Here is a 6000-nt window from a genome sequence, read left to right on the forward strand (position 1 = left end):
CCCAGCTGCGCATCCAACGTATCGTTACTCGTACACGGATGCCTGTGCCTGTTGTGCCAGATTTTTTATATTTTTACAATTTTGGCGTATTGCTATCGGCATCATACCATCAACCATTGTAACTACAGACATTCTGCAAAGCTCTGTGCTCTTTCAAGGCCCTAAAAGTGAACTACTAACGCACTATTTTCATATAAATGTTTCATGACTTTATTATAAATGTATACATTTATTGTAATTGCTAACCATTTAGATAACAGAGCCACTCATTATACCCTCAGTCCATATCTGACTGTCTCTGGCTAGTAGTGATGCCATGATATAGCTTTGGCATGACCTAATGGAGAAAGGGAGAATGGGGCCAGATACACATCTCTTTATAAAGCTAAAGTGGTATACAGTACAGATATAATCCAATCTGGATCCAAATGTTAAAAATCTACTGATCCAGCATCAAGATGTAATTGCTGCATATGAAGTAGAGGGGCAATGATTTGCTAACAACATGGCTAAAGCCTCTGTAAAGAGCACACAAGTGGACTATATTCTATGCACAAGATGCAACTTATAAAGAGATTAAAGACTGTAAAGTGTGGGGAGGGGACAGTGTAGCTAGATAGCATCAGATGGCGGTCTGAAAGATGGCTCTGGAGTTGAAGAAGAAGAGGAGGAGAGTGAAGACTGAAAGAAGAACAAGATGGTGGAAACTGAAGGAGGAACTGAGTTTCAGGGAAGAGGCCAGACAGGGGCTCGGTGGTGGTGAAGAGGTGCTGGATGATTGGGCAACTACTGCAGAAGTGATAAGAGAGACAGCTAGAAAGGTACTTGGTGTGACATCTGGAAATAGAAAGGAAGATAAAAAGAGGTGGTGGTGGAATGAGGAAGTGCAGGACAGCATAAGGAGAAAGAGGTTGGCAAAACAGAATTAGGATTGAAAATGTGATAGACAGTAAGAACAATAAAGGATGGAGATGGAAATGTGTTGACTAGTGAGGAGGAGTATTTTGAGCAGCTGATGAATGAGGAAAATAGGAGAGAGAGATATTTGGGTGGTATGGAGTTGGTGAAGCAGGAAGTGGATAGGATTAGTAAGGAGGAAGTAAGAGCAGCAATTAAGAGGATGAACAGTGGAAAGTCAGTTGGACCAGGTGACATACCGTAGAAGCATGGAGATGTTTAGGTGAGATGGCAGTGGAGTTTTTAACAAGATCATTTAACAGGATTTTGGAAGGTGAGAGGATGCCTGAGGAATGGAGAAGGAGTGTGCTGGTACCGATCTTTAAGAACAAGGTGGATGTGCAGACCTGCAGTAACTACAGGGGAATTAAGTTGATCAGTCACACCATGAAGTTATGGGAAAGAGGAGTGGAAGCCAGGCTGAGGGAAGAGTTGACCATCTGTGATCAGCAGGATGGTTTTATGCAAAGGAAGAGCACCACAGATGCATTATTTGCGTTGAGGAAGTTGATGAAAAAGTATAGAGAAGGTCAGAAAGAGTTGTGTGTTTGTGGATTTAGAGAACGCGTACGACAAAGTGCCAAGAGAGGAGTTGTGGTATTGTATGAAGATGTCAGGTGTGTCAGAGAAGTATGTGAGAGTGGTGCAGAACATATATAAGGACAGTGTGACAGCAGTGAAGTGTGCAGTAGGATCGACAGACTGGTTCAAGCCTTATGAACCAATATGGCTTCTTTTCCATACTTCAACACCATGTAACTCATATTAAAAGTAGGCGAAACAAGTCGTCAAATAAGATAAAAAAAAGCAATCTTTTAAACAGGTCTCTTTAATAAACAAATAGATTTAAAGTTCAATGTAACACTGTAAACAAACTATTAGATAAAAAAAGCGAAATAAAAACTTTACCTTGGCGACACCGGGGATTGAACCCTCAACCTTGTGGGGACCTGCTGAGCGGTAAACCGACAACTTACCTACTGAGCTATCTCTATGTACTAGCTCATGCAGTCAATAAGCCTAATGAACCAATATGGCTTCTTTTCCATACTTCAACACCATGTAACTCATTAAAAGTAGGCCAAACAAGACTATAAAAAAGACAAAAAAAAAAGCAATCTTTTAAACACATCTCTTTAATTATCAAATAGATGTACAGTTTTATGTAACAATGTAAACAAACTATTAGATAAAAAAAAGCAAAATAAAAACTTTACGTTGGAAACACCAGGGTTTAAACCCACAAACTTGTGGGGACCTGCTGATCAGTAAACCAACACCTTACCCACTGAGAAATCTCTAGGTACTACTGCAAGCAGTCAATAAGCCTAATGAACCAATATGGCTTCTTTTCCATACTTCAACACCATGTAACTCATATTAAACGTAGGCCAAACAAGTCTTTCCAGCAAGACAAAGAAAAAGCAATCTTTTAAACACATCTCTTTAATTATCAAATAGATGTGATTTAGTGTTTAGTGTTAAATTTCTCATTTTCCAAAATGTTAACCTCCTTTCAATCCCTCCTATCATTTCCTCCCACATTGTTTCCTCTGCTTTCTTTTCATCCCTCCCCATTAAAACTCCTAAAATCTTTACTTCTTTTGCTTCCATAAAAGTAAAATGCTCCGTTAAAACCGCCGCCCTTCCGAATCTCATGTATACCGTTTTATCCTAGTTTATTTTGGCTCCTGATCCCCTACAAAACTGTTGTATGATTTGCATTGCTTTTTTCACCCCCTCCAGATCTTTGACCAATAGCGTTGTGTCATCCGCATACTGAAATATTTTATTCTTTTCTCCCTTGATGCCTAATCCTTTTATTCCATGCTCTTGTTTTATAGTTAGTCCTAAAGGTTCCGCAACTAGAGAATATAAAAGTGCTGACAGCGGGCATCCTTGTCTTATTGATCTGGTTATTTTAAAACACTTTGTTAAAAACCCATTGCATTTGATTTTTGTTACTGCACCTTTGTATAAGATCCTAATCCATTTAATAAAATGTTCTCCAAACCCAAACCTCTTTAAAACGTTAAATAAGAAACTATGTTCCACCCTGTCGAATGCTTTCTCAAAGCCTAGACTGATAATAAACCATCTTTATTCTGCTCACGCATGTACCTTATCGTATCTTTTATACCAATTGTTGTGTCTGCTATATCTCTACCCTTTACACCGTACACTTGGCTAGTTTTAATTATGCTCGGCATCACTTTCTTCAGTCTATTGGCAAAAATTTTGGATAGAATCTTAAAATCAGTATTCAGCATAGTGATTGGTCTGTAGTTCTTATTTCTTATCTAGATCTGTTTTCTCCCCTTTTTTCTTGTATATCAATTTTATTAAGCCCATTCCCATTCTTTGATTCAACTCCCCTTTCTTAAAAATATCTACATATACTTCTTTTAAAATATCACTTAAAACGTCTTGAAAAACTATATAAAATTCACTCCCCAAACCATCTATTCCAGGACTCTTCTTTTTGTTTAATTTGCTTATTGCTCTTTTTATCTTTTCTTCTCTTATCTCTTCATCACATTCTTTTTTGTCCACTTCCCATACTGTTGTTTTTATTTGTTTCAATAGATCCTGTTTCTCTTCTTCACTCACCCCCTCCGCTCCAAACAAATTCTCATAGTATAACTTTATTTCTTTTAATATTTCATCATTTGTTCTTGCAACTGTTCCATTTTTTCCTTTTATTTCTTTTATTTTTTCCACTTTCCCTTTACTTTTTTCCAGATTCAAGAAAGACTTTGTACATTTTTTACCCTCCACCATGTATTTTGCTTTACTTCTTAGTCTTGCTCCATCATATTTCTTCTCTTCTATTTCCTTAAGAATTCCCTCTAATTCTTTTATCCTTTGTATATTGTTCCCATTCTCATTTATCTCCTTTTCCAATTTTGTTCTCATTTCTCTCTCCTTATTCCTCTTGTTTCTTTGTATTAGCTTGCAAAACTTTATAGTAAACTTTTTGATTAAATATTTAACATTTTCCCACCAAATTCTTATATCCTCAGTGTACATTTCGTCCTCCTTCTCTTCTTCAATTATTTCTTTGATACTTAAAACATAATCTTCATTCTTTAAAATGTCTGTATTTAAGACCCATACTCCCGGCCCTCTTTTTACAGAACTCCAGTCTATTACCATAAAAATAGGTTTATGATCACTTAAGCTTGATTCTTCGTATTTGATATTACTGATAAAACTTTCAATGTTTCTTGTACATAAGACAAAATCAATCTTCCATTAATAGCTTCAGTTCCTTTCTTTCTTTATCAATCTTAAAAACCATTCCCTCACCCATTTCAAACTTACTAAAAACGGTATTAAAATCCCCTATCATAACAATTTCATTGTAATTTTTTGACAGAGCTCTTAAGACACTAAAATACTGTTTCTTTACGTTTTCTTCCGTTGGCGCATGAACATTGACCACAACTACCACTTTCTCCTCATACTCCATTTCTACAGCCATGCATTTCCCGTCTTTATCGCTGTATACTGTTTTACATGTAACGCCTCTGTTTTCCTTTATTAAAAATGCTACCCCTCTGCCCATCCTATCATCACCGTTATTAAAAAACACCTCTCCTTTCCACTTTTTCCTTATTCCTGCCATGTGGACTTCCCTCCAGTTAGTCTCCTGCAACAAAATAACATCTTCTGCTTTGCACATTTCCATAACTCTCTCAAATTTCCTTACGTCCGTTAATCCTCTAGCATTAAAAGTCACAATTCTTAACAGCATAATGCAAATTAGAGTAATAAAGGATCCCATTTTCTCAGTCAATCTCCTCCAAGTCCTTTAACGAGTCAAATATGTTATCAGTTGTCACTATGTCCTGTTTAAGGACCTTCTTTCTGGCAACATCCACACTGGGTATTGCTTTTATTGACCTCCTTCTTTTTGTAGGTTTTGCTTGTTTCTCCTCCTTTTCTTTTCCCTCTCCATCTTCCAATCCCGTTTCTCGTTCCTCGCATACTGGAATGTCTGATTCCATCGGGGTCAGATCAATCTGCAGGCTGTCCGTCAACTCCATTTGATTCCTGGGGTCTCCGTCCTGTTGAATGTCTACTGGTGTCTCTTTCCCTTGGTCCTCCATCTCTACCCCGTCCAAAAGGTCTTGCAAACATTCAGTCAGCGTTAGCTGGGTCCAGATTCCCCCGTCCTGTTGTAAGTGATCGTCCTGGTTGTTCTCTCTTAGTCCTTGTTCCACACCCTCGTCCACTGATGTCTCTTTTCCTCGGACCTTCTTCTCCACCCCATCCACCTGCTGTAAGAGATTGTCCTGTTTTTCATCCTCCATTCGTCCTTGGTCCACGTCCTTGTCCACTTTTGTTCCCCCTTCTGGTGATGATGTTCCATCCTCTTCTCGCCGTTCACCGTCCCGTTCATGCACCTGCCCATCCACCTGCCGGCCATCCTCCCCCTCATTTCCTATCCAACACTCACACCTATTCAGAGGCAGATTGCAATCCGGGCACGTTACTGCATTGCGGTCCCTCGCAAAGTGCCCTCTCTCCTCACACTTGAAGCATTTGAAGTCCGGGCAATCCTTCACCATGTGATCCGGGCTCATGCACAGCCGGCAGGTCTTCACCTGATGGCTGTCCATAACACGGAAGTACTGTGGATCTTATGCCGTTTCCATCTTCGTGCTGTATGGTATAGAGGCAACTTCTTTCGGGAAACGCGCCTTCACGAATCTCGTCCCATCCTCGATGCTGGTGCCCGGATACACTCTCCTTTTTAGCTTTGAGATAGGGAAAACTCCCCATCCCTCCAACTTTTTGACAATTTCATTGTCCGCAATATAGACAGGCAGATGCATAAATGAGACCACATAGTCTCTGTTTTGCAGCCTCTTTACCTCACAGTTGCTACCATGGATCACCAGACCCTCCAAGAGAAACGCTGTGTCTTCTTTTTGTTCCAGGGTGACCTCAAACTCCTTGCTCTGCTTAGGGCGCACAGCAAGAATCTTCCCCTCACCAATCCTCTCTCTTATTGCTTTTATCAGGTCAGATACTCTC

The sequence above is a fragment of the Silurus aristotelis genome, assembly GCF_946808225.1.
Source record: "Silurus aristotelis genome assembly, chromosome: 2".
Lineage (NCBI taxonomy): Eukaryota > Metazoa > Chordata > Actinopteri > Siluriformes > Siluridae > Silurus > Silurus aristotelis.